Source organism: Schistocerca cancellata, chromosome 4 (genome assembly GCF_023864275.1).
Source record: "Schistocerca cancellata isolate TAMUIC-IGC-003103 chromosome 4, iqSchCanc2.1, whole genome shotgun sequence".
Lineage (NCBI taxonomy): Eukaryota > Metazoa > Arthropoda > Insecta > Orthoptera > Acrididae > Schistocerca > Schistocerca cancellata.
In genome coordinates this window covers 219,939,917-219,962,200 of record NC_064629.1, presented here as the reverse complement: position 1 = coordinate 219,962,200, position 22,284 = coordinate 219,939,917, and positions in this window count along the sequence as shown.

Here is a 22,284-nt window from a genome sequence, read left to right as displayed (position 1 = left end):
CCCGATGGTTTCCTCTTCAGGTAGCCATAGGAACGTCCAAAGGGTAGAATTTGTTACTCGGCACACACACATAGAGATTGTTTACAAGAAAGTGAAGGATGTAACTTAAATCATCAGAAGGCCAGTATTCCTCCTCACGCATTCGAGGTATAGCTCCGCGGGCACTGGCATAGTTCCATGCAAATCCCACGTTTATAGAAGAGTAGCATGTCAGCATGGGTCAACAGTTCGATGCTGACACGTGTTCTTCTCGACATTGCGTCTCACGAGAGCCATGGAGTTGTGTGATAGAAGGCAGGATACAAAGAGTACGTACCCGGGCATACACTCTGGAATATATATAAAATGTCTGCGAATAAGTGCACATCGGTGTTCATGTATAATTCAGTATGTTCTCCTAGACCAGAGACGTCTAACTTCTGCCATATATTCAACGCGTGTTCATACTTAATCCTTTATTGAAGTGTCTCACAGTTTGCTGGAGAATGCAGTCGTTTTGGGCAGTGCGGTTTCGTGGAGTCGCTCCGTCATATCCATGTATTCGTATAGAAAGCAGTCCTTCGTTACAAGCTGGAACTTTCCATCAGCGGGCTATGCGACTCTGGTGATATGCACGTCCTCATGACGCATTGTCTTTGCAAGCTTCTGAAGAAACGCATGCATGAAGCGTAACGCATCCAGGATACGGAGCGATAATTTTTGCGTAATTCGCTTTGAAAGTGAAATGAACTATTCAACGATATTAGGAATGACAATAACCTTTTCATCTGACAAGCTGAAGTCACCCAAGTGCTCAATGGGAAAGTGAGCATCATACCTGCTCAAATTATGGAATAAGGCGTGCCATGGCAGTTGGTACTTCGCGTTGCATGCGTTGCAAGCTGCTCTACAACTTAGGAAATGCAACAGCCCTCTCTTATTTATATGAACTGTGGACGGGGTGAACCGGGGACATGTGAACTGCAGACAGAAGATTAGGCAGCAAATTAGCGTTACCCGGGAGACACCGCGAGGAGATTGGCTGATTGTCTCCCATATTCGCTACCATCCATTACAACTATATCATTAGTCAACAAAAGCGTCATTGACAAAGATCAAATCGTCAAAAGCAAGTCACCTGGTTTCTGATTCTTCAGTTTCTGGGGCAAAAACGTTGTTCACTGCTTCATGAACGGCAGTTTTAGAATCGATGGAAATACGTTTCGGTTGCATGTCGTAACCATGAGAATTTTGCTCAACATGCTGTAACGCTATTGTGTCAGTCCGGAACCGCGCGACTGCTACGGTCGCAGGTTCGAATCCTGCCTCGGGCAGGTTAGTTAGGTTTAAGTAGTTCTAAGTTATAGGGGACTGATGGTCACAGATGTTAAGTCCCATAGTGCTCAGAGCCATTTGAACCATTTGAACGCTATTGTGTATGAACGCGTACGTTTATCACTCAGGAGGACGAAGGCAAGTGGCACTTCGACATTATCTTTCAGACCATGAATGGTGAATAAATACGAAGTACCGTGAACAACTCTTAAACGTATCATCTACGTATATTTGCAACATCTCCTTCAGTACCTACTTCAGGTGTTGAAAATACAATTACACTGTTCACATCGTCGTTCGTTATCAAAAACTGTAGGTCACGACTCATCTTCAGTCGTGCATTTCCTGTTCGTTACACGGCCATTTTAGGTGGACTGCTGATCGTGCACGATGTGTGTTGTACCGATACGGCTTTCGTTTTTCTGTCTGAGAGTTTCGATATTACCATTCTTCATCAGCTCTTGAAACACCTACATAAGTAGTGAGTGAATAAAAGTGAGTGGATGAGCAGAACGACGTGTTTCTCGGATGTGAGTAAATGACTGTCCGCAGTTAACAAGTTTCGACAGCGACAGTCGAGGGGCGATTATCGGATTAGCCGATAAGCCGGCTCGGTCCGCAGTTCACATGGCAACATATTGAGAGGAAACCTGGTGTATGCAGTTCAGCTGATCTGCGGAAAATCCTCATTGGGTGACAGTGGTCTCTACGTAGGGTTCCCGCTTTTCTATCCAGTAGCAACCCAAAAATACGATTTTCTACTGCCTGATCGCATAATGCATCATTCTCATGCAAGTAGGTCGTAGGAGTGTTGTTGCGATAAATCCCATCAACTTCCAAGGCAATTTTTTCGATCTTAGAGAGTAGCCATCTCGCAGAATTACCCGCGACATATGATTCGAATTTGTTGTGACTGAATTCTAAGAGCATACAAGTTACTATACTGCCACATACGGTACATCTCTTAATGTGAATTATGTATGAAAGGCATTGGGACGCCTTCACAACCCACCACCAGAGGTAGGAGGCAATGAAAGACGGCCGTGCGGGGTAGCTGCACGGTCTAGGGCATTTTGTCACGGTCTGCGCGGCTCACCCTGTCGGAGGTTCGAGTCCTACCTCGGGCATGGGTGTGTGTATTGTCCATAGCGTAAGTTAGTTTAAGTTAGATTAAGTAGTGTATAAGCATAGGGACCGATGACCTAAGCAGTTTGGTCCTGGGACCGACTACCTAAGCAGTTTGGTTCCACAAGATCTTACCACAAATTTACAAAAAATTTTGCAATCAAAGACGGCATGTACAACGAAGGCATATCGCTCTTGGTGGTGGGCGTTCTTCAACTTTATGGGCTCTTTATCCTCGCTTGGCGTTTTCACATGTATCTGATCCTGGCTTGAGCAATCAATGAGGAGTCTTTTAAGGTACTCTATCTTGGTCAACAAATCTATATGTTGGGCCGCTGACAAGCTAATTTTGAAAAGTAGTTTGGTCCTACTACTTTATGCTTAATTTCCTTGTTTTGCACTGCGCTCACAGTCATCTTTTTGTGGCTCCCTATCACCAACTTCCAGGGTCAGGTTTGATTTCACCTGGAAACAGATGTGCCGAGTGACTATTTATTTCAAATGATAATGAGTACAGTAATCACTCGCAAATACCGTTTATTCCAAATCCAGATTTTGCTCACTATACAGCTATTCTCAGTGCTAAGAAACATAAAAGTATAGTTACAATAAAGTAACATGCATAACTTACTATATGTACAGTTGTGTGAGCTTTCCATGTGAGTCAGAAATTGAAAGTGTACCAGCAAATGTAAGTTAAAACAGTACAATATTTTATACATGCACATATTCCCAGCTGGACTGTTCATGTCAAATGACAAAGGCTGAATTCACTCTAAGGCCGCTATTTACAGTTATGGCACAGAGGGCTTAAGTATGTGTAACATCAATCTACTGTATAGCGTCCCCTACATATGTTATATACTGACAAAATCAAATAACTTTGTTTTATAATTCGTGTGTTTTATCAGTTTATTATTTGGTAACTGAGAAACCCAGCATTGTCTGAATATTTATTTATCCCAGCCTTCTATTAGTCTGCCTCCTCCCTGTACTCTCTATGGCTATCTCCTCCTTCCCCATCTCTCTGCCCATTTCCTCTTGCAATCTCTCTCTCCCCCTCCCTCCCTCTCTCTCTCTCTCTCTCTCTCTCTCTCTCTCTCTCTCTCTCTCTCTCTGTCCATCTTGTCCTTCCCCCCTCTCCCTATCCACCTCTTCCTCCTCCTTCTCTCTACTCATATTCTCTCTTTTTATTCTGTTGTGAAGGTTGGCGCGCGGTCTGAGGCGCCTTACCACGGCTCGAATGGCTCCCCTCCCCACGTCGGAGGTTCGAGTACTCCCTCGGGCATTGGTGTGTGTTTGTTGTCTTTAGCATAAGTTAGATTAAGTACTGTGTAAGCCTAGGGATCGATGACCTCAGCAGTTTGGTCCCATTGGGACTTAACAGAAATTTCCAATTTTTCTCTTTATTCACCTCCCCTTCCTCCTCTCTCTATCTGTCCCCCTCGTCCCTGCGCATCATCCCCATTCCTTCCTCTCTCTGTCCATCTCTACCACCCCTGTCTCTATCCACCTCCTCCACTCCCCTTCTCACCATATCCTCCTGCCCCTCCCACCTTCCATCTTCTCCTCCTCCCCTTCTCTCTGTCATTCTGCTCCTTCCCCCTCTGTCCATCTGCTCCTTCCACCACTGTACATCCGCTCTTCCCCATCTCTTCTTGAGTTTTCTGCTCTCCTCCTCTCCCCTTTTCCTATCCATTTCCTCCTACCCCTCTGTCTGTTCATATCCTCTTTCCCAATCTATCTGTCTGCCTCTTCCTCCCCATGTTCCCATCCACCTGTCCATCCCCCACTCTTTCCTTTCTCCGTCCATCTCCTCCTCTACCTCTCTCTGTCCATTTCCCCCCTCCTCTATCTCAGTCCATTTCCTCTTCCTCCTCCTGCTCCTCCTCCTATCTGTACCGTATCTTTCTTCCTCCACCTTCTCTGTCCTCTCCTCGTTGCGGCGGCGCGGTTCCTTCCGTCCCTTTACGACGGACCTGCACCTACCTGTGAACATTGTCTCAGCATACCATCAGTAGGGAATCCGAGTGAAACCTACTGTACTTCGTTGTGAACCAGGCTTCAATTTAAGTCACTAATCTACGTTTCGGGAGAAAGTTTTCACACAAATTAAAGGTTGGAAATTTTGTCCTCAGTTAATATATTCTGAAACTTAGGTGAACAAGTATCACTGCCAAGCCCTTACTAGTCTTAACACAGTCACTCACGATCCCTTTCACTCCCGTTAGCATGTTTATTGTGTTGCATTTCCCGAAAACGTAATAGCAACAAAAATACTGATTGGTTTTGACTGACAATGCTCGCCAAATATTAAATCTGTCGGTACCAAATGCAGTCACAGTTTTTAGCCACCGACCTGCTCAATACGCCACGCGGAATATATGTCTTTTTTTGTCACAAAATTCACTTAAAATTTCAGAAATTTCTACACGCCCATCGGAATAATTAGGCCGTCACTTTACCACACTTTTGATGTATGAAACACTGCTAGATCCGGCAACTTATCATTTCCATTGGAACTACTACTACTACACACGTCCGAACTGTTCATGGCTAGGCTCCGACTCGTCTCTACAATACTCTTCTCTACCAGCAGAGAAAGGCGCGCGAAGAATATTGCTTTACCATTGGTCGGTTTACTCAACAGCCAATAGCACAATAACATTCTCCCGCGTCAATCCGCGCTTTTCATCCCACGCTAAACCCCAATACATAACTCGTTAAACAATTATCTTCATATTAACCTTAAACCACACTCATACATCATTCATACTGCTAAAACACATTTATAACATTTTACATACACAAAAAGACATAATAACAATTTATGTAAATACTAGAACAGTTTATGAAAAACATTCTATTACTTGAGTGCACTCTAGTGGGCACAATCGATACTAAAATCCCAGTCCCCCTATCCAATATTGTCCTCTATCGGCTGAGACATGAACTACGTACGCGTCCAGTCTCGCGTCACCATCTGTCACTATCCAGCTCTGAGACAAATCTCCCACTTAACCGCCTCCAAGGCAGGATCGGTATACGGCGCTACGCCTCATCGTCCTCTCTTCTCTCTCTAAGTTATCACTCTCACTCCACATGAGGCTGGTGATTCTTACTCATACAGTATTTCTTTCCTGATTGTTACTAACATGAGTGCCATATGTGACTGAAATCGTTCCATGGGTGTAGGATGAGCTTCCGACCCACGGCTTTGCTAGCATATGCACACATCAAATATATTTCACATATTTTACGCGTATTTGTACACGTGTTTCACCTGTATGTCTAGCGAATTTCACCTTTCTGTTTCATTTCCACGAAGCTTAATGTTTATGATGTCGTATTTCCTCAACTATGGGCTGTAGAATGATACAACTTTGTGGTTACATCCAGTGGTGTGTGTGTGTGTGTGTGTGTGTGTGTGTGTGTGTGTGTGTGTGTACCTGTCTGCGAAATGTGTTCTGAATAGAGTTAGTAGTAAGGAAGTAATAAATTAAAACGCCTTGCATAACAGGCATATTCTCAATCATCTCAATGTTTATGACGTCATATCACCTGAAGCATGTGTCGTACGATGATATATTTTTGTATGTACATTCAGTGGCAAACATGGATATTGTCTGAAAAAAGTGTTGCATGAAGCGTTAGTAGGACTGGAGTAAGAAATTTAACGTCTCGCATACTGCGTAAGTTTTTCACGCATCTCAGTGCTTATGACGTTATATCTCCAGAAATACTTGTCGTACATAGATGTAATATTTCTGGTACACCCAGCGGTATATGTGAGTACTGTCTGCAAAATGTGTCAGGAATACAGTTAATGGTAAAGTCAGCTGCAGTGCTCTGATAGCCTAATGGTAAGACGACTGCTCGCGGTAAGCGGAATATCCGGGTTCGAGTCCCCGTCCGGTACAAACTTTCATTATCGTCATTCCATTATACAGCTGATGGATATCCATAATCGCAACTGCGAATACACTTCATGTGCTTCGTAACGGCTGTAGTCACCGTTGTGCCTGTTCCTTCGGACATGCATGCATGTCGGAAGAAACATTGCATTGTAATTCTGAACAACAAGGGCACTGCAATATCGTATTCATTCGCGGACACAGGGTAAGTGGCTTTCAATTACAATGTCTCTCCCGAACGGGAATATACATAATGAATATACGAGTGCATATTGTAGACACGTGACTGATGACGTTTGAAAGTTTGGATGTGGTTGTGAGTCGTGCTCGGACAGCCTAACTTAAGGTGATTGCTCGTGATAAGCGGAAAATCCGGGTTCGAGTCCCGGTCCGGCACAAATTTTCTTTGTTGTCATTCCATTACACAGCTGATGGTTGCCCATATTCGCAACTGCGTAAACATTTCATGTGTAAAATTCAGACAGTTGATGGACTTCTATAAATACAATATATATCTTTTGTGTGTGTGTGTGTGTGTGTGTGTGTGTGTGTGTGTGTGTGAAAACACTGCCTCAATTAACGATGGCGTAACTATGAAGCACATGTGGGACCGATACAAATAACTAATTCCCCGGATTCTCACAGTCTATTTGGCTATTGGCTTGAAATTCCTGAGTAAAATTTTGTTATTTTCGAGAATTGGATTCCACGTTATCCAAAACGGACTCTGCGCCATAGCTTTTAACATGGATTCCTTCTTAAACAGGAGGGTAGTGACGTAAATCGTTTTACACGAGCTGCTTTCCACTGATACATGTAGTCCATCAACAAAAGAGGTGGCTTACAAAACACTCGTTCGACCTATACTTGAGTATTGCGCATCAGTGTGGGATCCGTACCAGATCGGGTTGACGGAGGAGAGAAAGAAGATCCAAAGAAGAGCGGCGCGTTTCGTCACAGGGTTATTTGGTAACCGTGATAGCGTTACGGAGATGTTTAACAAACTCAAGTGGCAGACTCTGCAAGAGAGGCGCTCTGCATCGCGGTGTAGCTTGCTGTCCAGGTTTCGAGAGGGTGCGTTTCTGGATGAGGTATCGAATATATTGCTTCCCCCTACTTATACCTCCCCAGGAGATCACGAATGTAAAATTAGAGAGATTAGAGCGCGCACGGAGGCTTTCAGACAGTCGTTCTTCCCGCGAACCATACGCGACTGGAACAGGAAAGGGAGGTAATGACAATGGCACGTAAAGTGCCCTCCGCCACACACCGTTGGGTGGCTTGCGGAGTATAAATGTAGATGTAGATACATAAAAATTTTCTCGAAACTCTGAGGTCCACTGTGTCTCAGCTTCCCTTGCTGGAGCGTTTCGTCTGTTTCACCTGCTATGCACTGCTGTGCTGGCGAAAGTGATGTTCGTCGCACTAGATGGAGCGCTGAACTCTACGCGAGAGCAATTACTTGCACTGGGGAAATACTGTAGGCTGTCGAGTGCGCGGGCCACCACCTATCATTAGCTGTTAACGAGCAGCCCGCAGCAGGCCAATGGAATCGCAACACAGTCCCCATGGGCAGCTCGCCTAATGAACTTCCTCTGTTTCCGCAGCTCGCCCCTCGTGTCTGCCACCCTAGTTCAAATGGTCGCCTACCAATGCTGTCAGCTGTAACGTTCCTCAAGCAATTATTTCGGACCAGTCTCTACGAAATGTGTGTCTGTTACAGAACAGCGACACCGTATAATTTTGAGAGATTGTGCAGTATTGCTACTCAGGGAAACGACAGTGTGACAAATTCAGTTAATACGACTGTCAGAGAGTTAGATAGTATTTCAACCAGTGATGTTAGTGTTGTAAATGAAGAGGTCAGTGATGGGAGGGATCGTGTTTCATTACAGAGAAAGTAACAACAACAGTTCTTCAGCAATAGGCGATATCAGCAAGTACGCAGTATGAGTCAGAGGAGAATGATTTTCAGCTCGTGGTATCATCCTCGTGGGCAAATAGGTTCAAAGCTAGATACGGAATACGCCAACGTCACGTGATCAAATACGTTTCCAAGAAATAAGCGACTCGACTGGAAAAGCACTTGAAGTTGCCGAACTCTTTCAACGGCAGACCAAAGCGTTAAATGCAATCTGTGACCGACATTGTCATAAATCGTGTCAGCATGTCACGTATGTTGAAATATCGTGGCGAGAAGGAAAGACATGCTGCAGTTTGTGATATTTCTGGCTTCGTCAGCCATCATATTAGGCTCCAAGAAACCGTTCCCAGAGCAGTGGAGATGCAAGAAGTATATAGATGACGAAATGTGGTATGAGGTACCTGTGTCAGATGTTAGATTCGGTACCATTCCCGTGAGAAAGACCGCCTGCATAATGCTACTTCTCTGTGATTGGCTGCTATGTTCGGAGCAAGGGTGCCAAAGCGTTAAAATTATAGTTACTATTATTAGTTAAACTACTCATTGGAATGACTACACTTTTTAATATAAATATCTATCATCAGCTGATTATCAATCAGTCATTTTAGAATTATTAAAAAAAATTTAAATCAAAAACAAAAGACAGACGAAATTGCAGACGAAGCACTTCGGATGCGTTCGGGTCACGCCTTTTCTGGTATGGCGCGCGAAATGATTCGGACTGTTCGTCACTCTGAATTAGGCAGTCGAGATGTACAGTCATGTTGTCTGTAGCAGGATGTGTTTGCCAGTATTCAGTATTAAAAGATTCACTCCGGTAGTCATGAGGCAGAGACACGTACCACAAATAGTGTAAAGATACATTTTCGTAACCATTGTGTTTGATCATGTACTTTGCTGTATCAGAAGGTGTTGTATTAAGATCATGTAGTCTTCTCGTGTGGCTGTATTAAAATACGCGAGTGGCATCCCAAAGAAGCGATACATTATTTCAGAACAGAACCTCGCTAAAAGTCAGTTTTAGCCTCAAGATACAGAACCTACGACCTGAGTGCTGTTTTCTGTGCTGGGGACATCAACTTGAAGACTAGCAGGCTAGTGAACTATAACAGAACTTTCGTATTCCGCACAGTGCAGTGGAAACAACTAGGCGCCTCACATGTACTGCATGCACAGAACATATGTGCTCAGTGACAGGTAATCTGCAGTAATGCAGAGGAGGTAAAGGAGGATAATCGTTATTAACACCAACAATCAATTTCATTCTTCCTTTCTTGCCGTAAATTGGTAGTGTGAATAAAGTTATACTCGTACGCTGCACAATATTCCATCACTGCATCCGGAAAATTGATGCCGACAGTGAACTTGTGTTTGTAAGAACACAATCGAAAATTCGGTCCCCCGGTCTCTCAAGAAGTTGAAACTGTCCACAGGGAATTTGGAAAAGTTTCCATCACGTGCTCAGAGTCGGGAAAGTTGACTTTCCAACCTTATCAATCATATCTGGATCATAAGAATCACATTCGCGTTTGCGAATCCGACTCAAAATTGGTTGCACTAAGCATTGGTGACACAGCAGTTTAGTATATGTGGATCACGTTGAGAAACCTTACGAGCAGCAAAAGAAATTTTGGCTCATACCTGATTCATAGGGTGGCCAAACCAACATGACACACTACGATATGACTTCCGTAGAAAATAATACTCATCTGACCTGAACTGTAAAAGTGATACTAGCGAAATGAACCGTATGATATTTATTTTTTCAGATAGGTAAGGAATTTCATTTTACGACTTCAAAATCATGCGCCATCACAGCAGAACAGATGACTATAAGGTAGAGTGGATGATACTAAATGCATTCTTTGGTCCATAACCAGTTGTCAGCACCTATCTTTCAAGGTATGTTTTTTTATAGGCTTGGTACGCGTCCTAATTGATATCTGATAGATCGGTGTTTAACAACGCGAATAAAGTATGTTTTCCACGAACAAACAGAAAACATTTCAAAGCGACGAGATTTCATTCGTGTTTTACGTATGGCGAGATAAATAGTAATATGTTCCCTGATTCTCTGGTACGTTTCTCCACATTGATTGCTAAAACACTCACGAATAAACGATCAATTAGGATTAAGTAATAATATACTTCAAATTTATTTTTGTACAGTGTATCACAATGAAATTAATTTTAAATACATTATTTATACTTATTAGATTATTAATCCCATCTTCCGATGTTGTAGTTTAAAAAAGGCAAAGAGAAATATTCCAATTATTAGAATATTACCAGATAGACTGAGAAAAGTATCAAAAGAACGAAAGCCACGACCAAGAATCGAACATGGACCTGCTGGTTGGTAGTCTTAACTCCTTGACCGCTCGACCGCCGACCTTGCTCTCCCAGATATGTGGAGTGACAGATATCCAAGCTACAGTGTGAAAACACGGAAACGCTAATAACTCCAACATTATTAACATTGAACCCCATATTATATTAGTAACAAATTTTTGCTTTTAGACGATCTTTCGATATATGGCACAGAAAATATGAATGTCCGCCATCAATACCGACCTCCACTTTTTTCTAATAACTTGGGAGTGTCTAACAAAAAGACGAAATACGTCTCCCTTTATTTTCAATACATAATGTCCTTGAAAATCTTGATCAAAGTCAGGGACCTACATGCCAGACCCTCCCCTTATTAGTCAGTAGAGTATATTAATAGTTTCGTTGTCTCAACAGGTGGTTCTGCAACTTCACTAAGGTATGGCAGTTTTTCGTTACCTCCCACAATGTTCAACAAATGGTAAGATATCTCTGAGAACAGCTACTGCTCTCAAAGGAACATTTGTTAGTAAGAGAATGACTATAATTTGCAGAATAAAATTTATTATTGTAAATGAAAATCTAATTAACCATGCCCACCCCCACATGCAGTTTGTTTTTCCTCGGCTCTATGGCATCTACCAGCGGACAATGCAACGTGTTACACAGCCTATACAATACGTGCATGGTTCGAAGAGCACCAAGATTAGTGTACTGTACTCCTCTGGCCATCAAACTCCCTGGATTAAAACCCAATCGAAAATCTGTGGAACGATTTCGACCGGACTGTACTGGCCATGGATCCTCAACCGAGAAACCTAACGCATCTGGCTACGGCACTGGAGTCAGGATGGCTGCATGTATCTTTCGGTACCTTCCAGGACCTCATTGACTCGCTTCCTGCTCGTGTCGCAGCGGTCTGCGCTACTGAAGGTGGTTATTCAGGCATTTTACTGATGGTTACATTAATGTGACTGGGCAGTGTGTAACGGCAGTCAGATGAAAACGTGAAAGTAGAAAGTAAGTAACTGTTAACAGCTTTATCTTACTGTGAGGCCATCCGTTGTGGCCGAGCTGTTCTAGGCGCTTCAGTCTGGGACCGCGCGACCGCTACGGTCGCAGGTTCGAATCCTGCCTTGGGCATGGATGTGTGTGATTTCCTTAGGTTACTTAGGTATAAGTAGTTCTAAGTTCTAGGGGACTGATGACCTTAAGTCCCATAGTGCTCAGAGCCATTTTTGATCCTACTGTGAGACAAGAGGGCCAATGCCTTTATGAAAAAGTGTTTGAGGTTCCCTGCGGAATCATGATTATACCTATGTGTGCACTACTTCGCCCAAAGCAAACGACGGCCAAGAATGTCTTTGTTCAGAACCAGTTTGTTGGCAACGTTTTTTCGACTACGCTATAGAAAGTTCTCTGGGAAGCTCTTACACATTCTCCATACAGTCCCGATGTCTCCCCATGCGATTTCCATACATTTGGAACCCTGAAGCAAGACGAGGCCTCAGATTTGCTTCAGTGGAAGAGGTGGACACCTGGGTATAATCTTGGTTCCGTACGCAATCGCAAACGTTTCTTCATGAAGACACTGGCGGTCTTGTGCCACAGTCGGATAAATGTACTAACAGTTATGGCTATTACTTTTGAAGTGATAAACAGTTTACTTATTTTTCCCCATTTGTCTCTTCTTCATTTGACTGCCCCTTATCATACATGAAATAAATGAAATCAAAGACTGTGAATCAATACGACGATACAGACATTATTATGTGCCGTTACATTTGATAAAAATTTTAACGAGTGTGTCGAATTGGCAAGCACTTGCAGTACAACACTTTTTTACTTATTGAATCATTAATGAACGTGCATGTTAGCAGGCTTCGCCCTGTGCGGTAGGCCGAGTGAGTAAGAGAGTTAACCATATCTTCTTCGCGAGTGCGTCGAAAATTTACGTGTGACGTGAAGCGAACTGCGGAGCTGCACCGCCGCCGCTAACAGCAAGGAGGGCTTTACGGCTGCTGCTGGGATAAACAGCCGACGCTGATGCTGCCCTCAGCAAGAGGGAGAGCCTGCTAACTTTTCAGCAGCTCTTGTCGTGATTAACTTCACAATATACGTTTTTGCTACGTCGTTTTCCTTTTTCTCTTTTTCTTTTTCTTTTTTTATCTTGCACTCACACAGGCTTCCGTTGAGTGCTCGGTCACAACGCCTTCTCGCCGGAAACCTGGAAGTGCCCTTAGTTACAACCTCGATTCAGAGAGGAGCAGCAACTATTTTGACTAGACCGTTTGCTATTAGCTTTTATGGAACGTAAGTTCATTCAAGCACCTTGCCTCGAGGCTTCCTCTTCAACTCTAAAAATAGCGCTTATGAGGTATAAAAAAACTTCCCAATACATTACTTTTCTGCCCCACCAGTGTAACAGGACGGTTTCATTCTTGCAGCGGAAAGGCGTCCTGCCAGGGAATATGCGTCTTAGAAGCCAGCGTCAGTATCACTCCGCCAACACGTCTGGAAGTTTCCCAACGGTGATGTACAACCTTCCCGGCGATTATGCGCCGTAAAGTCGGCCATGTCGACTGTCCATGCTCTGGTGGTTACACTGTCCTCTGGTGCATAATTCGAGCTTATATTAGCTCATAAAATTAATTATATGCAAAAAAAACAAATATTCCCTACCTCATCGTCCTTTTTCAGCTTGAACAAATCGAGTTTACAATAGCTGCTGAAGTCAGTTATTCATTAATAAAGGTGGAATAAGCCGGAATGGAGCGTGGACGAAATCTCAGTAGCAAGCTACAAAATATTGATGTCAATACACCTTGAGTAATCGCTTTACTTGCAGCAATAAGTCACTGTATCCCATCGTCATTGCAACCTCCTTGTAGACAACACGCTTCACACTAACCTAGAGGAAGAAGTCTAAAGACGTTTCGTCCGGCGGTCTTGGTGAATATCTCTGAACAGGATTACCTCTCCCCACCAACCGGTTTGGAAAGACGTGGTTTACTGCGTCTCTCGCTACTGAAGAAGTATGAGTAGGACATGCATCAGGTTAGAAGCTCATTTGGCGAGTTGTGAAGAGTAAATTTCTAATAACAAAAATTTATCAAATATGTAGATACTCATGCCATCAACAAAACAAGGACCGATCACGTGCTGCTCCATCATCCCATAATACACAATCAGACTCTACGACCATTGACTGTACACCTAAAGATGACAATGTGGGTTTTCCATTGACCAGTAGTGCCTGTTTCTCAAAGTTAAATTCCCGTGATAGCATCAGCAAACAATACTTCCCAACAAAATTAATGGCTTGCTGGAGAACGCATTGACAGTATTCACAACAATGTTAAAGATCCTTATAATGTACCTCCTGATGGAGAGAAATACTGAAACGGTGATATTGATGTACATGAAAAATGCACTACTGGGCATTAAAATTTCTACACCACGAATATGACGTGCTACAGACGCGAAATTTAACCGACAGGAAGAAGATGCTGTGATATGCCAATGATTAGCTTTTCAGAGCATTCACACAAGGTTGGCGCCGGTGGCAACACCTACAACGTGCTGACATGAGGAAAGTTTCCAACCGATTTCTCATACACAAACAGCAATTGACTGGCGTTGCCTGGTGAAACGTTGTTGTGATGCCTCGTGTAAGGAGGAGAAATGCGTACCATCACGATTCCGACTTTGATAAAGGTCGGATTGTAGCCTATCGCCATTGTGGTATATCGTATCGTGACATTGCTGCTCCCGTTGGCCGAGATCCAATGACTGTTAGCAGAATATGGAATGGTGGGCTCAGGAGGGTAATACGGGACGCCGTGCTGGATCCCAACGGCCTCGTATCACTAGCAGTCGAGATGACAGGCATCTTATCCGCATGGCTGTAACGGATCGTGCAGCCACGTGTCGACCCCTGAGTCAACAGATGGGGACGTTTGCAAGAAAACAACCATCTGCACGAACAGTTCGACGGTGTTTGCAGCAGCATGGACTATCAGCTCGGAGACCATGGCTGCGGTTACCCTTGACGGTGCATCACAGACAGCAGCGCCTGCGTTGGTGTACTCAACGACGAACTTGGGTGCACGAATGGCAAAGTGTCATTTTTTCGGATGAATCCAGGTTCGGTTTACAGCATCATGATGGACGCAATCGTGTTTGGCGACATCGCGGTGAACGCACATTGGAAGCGTGTATTCGTGATCGCCATACTGGCATATCATCCGGCGTGATGGTATGGGGTGCCATTGGTTACACGTCTCGGTCACCTCTTGTTCGCATTTACGGCACTTTGAACAGTGGACGTTACATTTCAGATATTTTACGAGCCTTGGCTCTACCCTTCATTCGATCCATGCGAAACCCTACATTTCAACAGGATAATGCACGACTGCATAGTGCAGGTCCTGTACGGGCCTTTCTGGATGCAGAAAATGTTCGACTGCTGCCCTGGCCAGCACATTCTCCAGATCTCTCACCAACTGTAAACATCTGGTCAATGGTGGCCGAGTAACTGGCTCGTCACAATACTCCAGTCACTACTCTTGATGAACTGTGGTATTGCGCTGAAGCTGCATGGGCAGCTGTACCTGTACAAGCCATCCAAGCTCTGCTTGACTCAATGCCCAGGCGTATCAAGGCCGTTATTACGGCCAGAGGTGGTTGTTCTGGGTACTGATTTCTCAGGATCTATTCACCCAAATTCCGTGAAAATGTAATCATATGTCAGTTCTAGTATATATATTTGTCCAATGAATACCCGTTTGTTATCTGTATTTCTTCTTGGTGTAGCAATTTTAATGGCCAGTAGTGTACACAGACTCTTCATTGTCTGTTTAGCGAGAGGTGGCAGGCGGATTTATGGCAGTAGTTGTAAGAATCGCTACATCTTCGGCTTCGTTGGTAGCAGTCTTGCTTAGTATACGTTTTCTTCGAGCATAACTTCTAGTCTCGCGACGTCCTTTGATGATACTAACGAAGGTGGGATGAGTTGGACAGCGACTACCAGGAAAACCGTTCTGCATATTACTATGTAGCTCTCGGTGTATTTAGGGACCATTCCGTGTGAATTAACCACATTAGACCTATTTTCATTAGTCAGTGGCATGGTACTGTTCAAAATGGGTTATGCATTAGTTCCGATTCGACTTTGTGTATGTGACTTACAACACACTGTAAATGGAAGCATTGCTCATAACAAACCTGATATATACGGAAAGTTGTTCTACTTCAATTCGGTTAATTTTTCGAGAGGAAACACACAAATGAAGTCATTTTATGTGAACTGAAGGTGGGCGCGGGGGAGGAAGGGGTTAGGAAAGGAAAGGGAAGGAACTATTGGAGCCAACTACGTCAGTTGCATCGAGACTTCATGGGGAACCAGCGGTGACGAGTGGAAATGTGTCCCGGATCGGGACTGGAACTCAGGGTCTTCCGCATACTAGGCAGTTGGGATAAACACAGTGTTTATCACAAATGCGCGGACCTTCTCGGCACACTCGCCGGCCAACTCACATTACCACCCAGCACCAGCTCTCAGCAGTCCCCGTCCGTGTCATCCATGCTCGCTAATTTTAGATTCCTGCTGGAGGTCGAATGTATATGGGCATCCGCTCCGAAGGTTGTAGATTCACTGGCTATCGATGTGAATCTCTTATATGAATGAATGGTGCCTGTTCTTTCGCACATGACCGAAAGAATACACACCACGCATTCATACAAATTAGGTCGTATTTTGTCTCGGCGACGCAAGTTTACGTCGAGAGTAGCGTAAACACCACGTACCTTTTGCCATGACGGCTCAGTTTTCCTTGTTCACTAACGTCAACTTCCGGGTGGCGGGCCATTCAGTGGCCGCAACAGCAGCACCATAGTCTATAGAGGGCGGTTCAAAAAATCGACGATTAATGGATTCCTCATACAACAGGAAGATAGAAAGGCTACGTCTTCACTGATCCAGAGTATGCTACTGTTACACAGTTCATGCTGACAAGTGCTGTTCGCCGGAGGAAAACGTACGACGCCGATCTGAATTGTTCCACAAGTAATCAAAATGTGAACCATAATGGCATGAGCCTGAATATCCTGCAGCACGCACAGATTAAGTATAATGATCGGCATTTGAACACTTAGGCGTCGGTATAGCCATGGTTAACAACTGTGGTGTGCAGTCTGCTCTGAAGTGGCACGTAAATACTGGGAACATTAAATGTACCCGAAGCCATTAGAAAATGTGTGTAGGGGTGGATTGTAATTGGTTGTTCCTGTACTTTGGAGTTAGAAAATGTACACGAACCAAGAGCTCTCGACCATGCAAGACATGTACTATTTGTCAGATGGCAATGCATTGGAGGCACGTTGCTTGTACCAGGAACGCTACCCATTGCACAGATTACCGTACCGAAAGACATTTGAAAGATTTCCTAGCGGCCTCTATGAATACGGGAGTTTCACACGTCCACCAGCCATCGGAGATCGGCCAAGACGTACAACACTAGAGGATGCGGAAGATCTACTCAACGCTGTTGGGGTAAGTCCTGGAATCAGCACAAGGTGATTATACTTACAGAGGAATATGCCACACGTGGCGATCTGGAGACATCTACGTGAAAACCTGCTGTATCTATACCAACTGCAGCCGTGTATAAACTTTGTCTTCTGCGGCTTATCCTCCAAGAGTAACGTTCTTCTAGCGGTTCCTGCAGCAGTGTTTTATGACGCCCGTCAAGAGAGGTTCTCCATCAACATCTGGGCAGTTAATGATGATGATTGCTTGTTGGAACACTACGTCCTTCCAGGGAGACTTGCTGGACAGAACTACACAGATTTCTTGCGTACGGCATTGCCTGAGTACTTAGAAAACGTACCACTCGCATCCCCTCGATAACTATATTTCATATACGATGGTGCACCCGTAAATTTCATTCTGTCTGCCCAGAGGCACCTGAATGCATATCTACTGAACACCGGACAGAGGTGGACCGATTATTTGGCGGTCTCGTTCCCCTGATTTAAACCCTCTGGACTTTCACCAGTGGGGACAGGTAAAGTCTCTCGTGGATGAACCTACTCTTCATATACGCACAGTGGCAGGCATTCAGACAGTAAGAACTATACCAGACATTTTTTGTCGCTTCAATTCAATCAGGTGACGAATGGAGACATGTACTCAGGCAGAAAGTGGTCACTTTGAACATTTCCTCTGATACATTACCAGGGTGTAGCAGCTGGATGTAATGATGTATTTCCGAACCCATGTTATCATAGATTTTTTTCTTCTGTGATATGAGGCACCCATTCCCGAAGTCATTGTCGTCGAGCCTTGAAACACCCTAAATATTCAGTTTACGTTTACTCCGTTATTTCGTATCAGCCCTACAAAAGATCTATATCAAAGAATATGTCTCATCGAGAACTGCTATTCTGGTGGCAAAAAATAGCAAAATTATATTTTCAAAAAGTTATTCTTATGTCTCGGTTGTTAATAACATTGCGAGAACGCATTGCTCTTAGCTTCATGAGCTTAGAAAGATTATAAATATCAGTCAAAAACAATCTGAATGAAAACGTTAGACGCCACTGTTACTCTACCATAGTACCTGTTTTCTCTGTGTAGTGTGCGGATCACCTACTGAGAGCAGTCCCAATAATTCTACATCCTATACCACAGGTCAAGAAATTCGCATCCGATATTATCGCAAAACTGTCGTAGCCCTTGATTTAAGTTTTTATTCATTTAGAAACCAGAGGAGTTTAGTTTTGATGATAATGATGATGTTGGTTTGTGGGGCTCTTAACGCCGTGGTCATCAGCGCCCATACAAGTTCCCACCCTTTCCATTTCCAGTCTCGCCACTTCCCGAAAGTTGAGGACAACGACCCAACCGGAGTTTAGTTTTGTTCACTATTTCCGCATTTCCGTCTAAATTAGCCTACGATTGCCTCAGAAACTAGGCAGCAGGCATCATTCGTGCCGAAATAAGTTACAGTCTGCATCCAGCTTCATCCATTACGTCTAACAGCGGCCGGTAGAGCCTAATCCATACATCGGACAAGAACTCTCTCCAAATGTGAAGAATACTCAATGGCTTTTCTTCCCCATGTGTCACATAAGTCCTCTCATAAATTCCTTACCCACCTAATGTTGGTGAATCCCGTGACAAATATAAACCAACTCAAATCTCGCCTTGACTTGACAGGAAAATCTGCCGCATATAAAACAGACGGATGTGGTAGACTTCATGCCTGTTCACAAGGTGCAAAGGAACCACCGTACGGCCAGTACTCACATCCGCCTTGCACTCAGAAAAAAGGCAACCCATTACTGTCTGCAATTCCATCCACTAATGGGGCCATATCAGCCAGATCATGCACATCGGTAGAGGCAGAGACATCCATTATTTGCAGGGGATTACAGAGGCACTTAAGGTACCACAGCTTTTACCACATTTTTTTTGTATATGTAATAACACGAAAATACGCACTACCTCCAGGAGCTACAGATGCCACAAGCTGTCGTCAACATCATCAGATCCAGCTACATGAGTATCGCGCTGTAGGTGGCGTAAAGCTTTGCTAGTAAAATTATGAGATTATATTTCAAGTTTGCAAGCAAGGAAGTAAACTTGATCCACTGGGTCTTTTCAGACGGCGCTGACGCTGATAACAATAACCATTTTCAACCAAAATCTAAATGACAAGCTACTTTATGATCACGAGAGTTGAGAATCTGCGCACTGCACACAGGTAGGCAATCAAATGCAGAAATTAAATTTCAGACTTCTTTTCGCGGTGAAATGGAATGAGGGCTTGAGGTAACAACGACGGTCTTCTCTTCGTTAGTCGCGACTTCAAACTTGGTGCCCCTGGTGATGTAGGATGTATCCCAACACTGCTGCCTGCTTTCACTCGTTTCATTGCTCCCCCGCACCAACACAAACACACCATACTTCAAACAGTACTTAGTCATCAACATTATACACCTATCAATTTTATGCTTAAGTGTAAGGGTCAGAAGAAGATAAAGCAAAACCGCTATCACTTCTGCCTCGCCATAGAATCTAGTGCTTTTACTGTTATCGGTCACGGGATAAAGTTACTGAAACAGATATCATTTCAATTTAATTACGCGCAAAATGCAGTCACGGGTAAATGACTCCCACGACTATATCTGGAGCAGCAAGTAAGGAACACTTCTTGTATGACTGTGGAACACAAATCAAGCCCCACCTCATCCTCATTGCTCACGACAGTTCCAATTACTATGTTTGGCAAAGTTGTTAAAAATGGCCACCGAATAAGAGATGGATGTCGTGGAATTGTCAGCTCACATAACCTTAATAACAGTAAAAAAAGCCTTTTCTTGGTAAATGAGGCTAATGTTGAAATTTAGGCACATCCGTTAACGCAAGGGGTATGTGTTAACATTCAAAAGTGAAGCCTTCCACAATCTCCATCATTTGAAGGCAAAGACGTTTCGAAATTTACATCTGGTTACAAAGGCACTTAAAAGCGATTTATTTATATGCATTACTTAACTCTATCCTTTTGAAATACGACACACGAATATTAAATACTAGAAAAAACCTTTAATTGACAAAAAAATGTTACACTAAATGTCAGACGTTGTCCAAACTCCTGAAGGTATTTTAACTTAAAAAAATGTCTTCAGTAACTTGTATCTAACCATACAATAACCTAAGCACTACTGAACGTGAACATCGCCTGACGACAGTGGGTCAGCGATACAGGGACGCCTGCGGAACTGGAGTGCGATTTCGTATGACAGCAGGACCACTCCCGTGGTTATCTCATGCACCCTGATTGCAAGTTTGTATGTCACTCTGATTATTCGACCTGTTGTGCTCCCATTCATGAACAGCATTTCAGGGGATGTTTTTCAACAGGATAACGCTCTCCCAGATACCATTGTTGTAACCAAATAGGCTCTACAGAAAGTCAACATGTTACCTTGGCTTGCTCTATCACCAGATCTGTCTCCAATCGAGCACATGTGGGACATTAGCGGACACAAACAGCGTTAACAGTTCGTGTATTGATCGACTGAGAGCAACAGGCTCGGAACTCCATCCCATAAACTGACATCCCTTACCTGTACATCACAAAGCATGCGCGTTTGCTTGCTTGCATTCAACATTCTGGCGGTTACACCGGTTATTAATGTACCAGCGTGGCCGAGCGGTTCTAGGCGCTACAGTCTGCAACCACGCGACCGCTACGGTCGCAGGTTCGAATCCTGCCTCGGGCATGGATGTGTATGATGTACTTAGTTAGGTTTAAGTAGTTCTAAGTTCTAGGGGACTGATGACCTCAGATGTTAAGTCCCATAGTGCTCAGAGTCATTTGAACCAATGTACCAGCATTTGACATTTGGAATGGCTTATCTAGTTCTTGCATTAACCTGTGATGTTTTCACGTTAATCACTTAAATATGTTACCTAGCCAAATGTATTCCTGAAATTTCATTAGTTTACAATAGCTGACTTTTCGTGTTGCGACTTTTCTTTGTCAATGTAGAATCTATGGGTTTAGGAGAGCCATGCTCAGCGCCATGCGAAGTCTGAACGGTCCCACGTGGCTAGCGCTCGAGGATTGACATACTGTTTCCTTGGCGGAGCTGGCTAGTATTGCCACATGGCGTACCTTGAGTCAGAAAATGAGACTGTTTGCTGCAAGAGAAGTACCCACATGGATAGTGCCGAGGAGGCAGAGATCACTACAGACTGTCAGCACGGTGACCATGAAAGGTGGCTTTCATTTGTGACATTCATTTCGCGGATTATTCTGCATATTTGTAGTAAATAAACCTATATAATGGTTAATTCGTCTTATTAGGTGGATTAGAAAGAGAGATACGTGATGATTAAACACATGTCTGAAATAATACGGGCTTTGGTAATAATAATATTTAGTTACATGCTAAGGGTGTAAGCAAAGTAAATTTGCCAGTGGAGGCGAGGAGTGGACGGGCACAGCCGGGGAGGCGAAGGCCGGCGAGCGTCGGTAGAGCATTGTGCAGGGGCCGGGGTCCCAGGGGATGCGGCCGTTGACCTGCCAGCATCAAAAGGAACGCCACCGGGTGCCAGGTGAGAGAGAGAGGGGAAATGTCGAGCAGACAGAAACCGTCCAACGTACGCGCTGGAGCCGCCCGGTCGCGCGCTGTTTTAGCGGCAAATAGGCTGAGTTCTGATTGGGCAGTTCATAAGAAAGTGCGGGAAACGCTGAGGGTCAACATACTGTTTCCATGGCAGAGCTGGCTAGTATTGCCACATGGCGTACCTTGAGTCAGAAAATGAGACTGTCTGCTGCAAGACAAGTACCCACATGGATAGTGCTGAGGAGGCAAAGATCACTACAGACTATCAGCACCGTGACCATGAAAGGTGGCTCTGTTTGAACACAGAAATTTTTTGATAGGTGGAGAAATTGTATCACTCCGCGAAGGATATGTGGGAGGCCTTTGCAGCGTCGGAATTGGCTGATTAGAGTTTGGCGGCAAGATTGTCGCAAGAGCATCGTGCAGAGAGCGACAGAGTTGAGAGCGTCTTGTGCCGTGAAAGCGGACAGTCGCAAAGTTCGGTAGCTCTGAGGTAGGGACTTAGATTCTGAAGACTGTGCTGTGTATGATCTAGAGTCT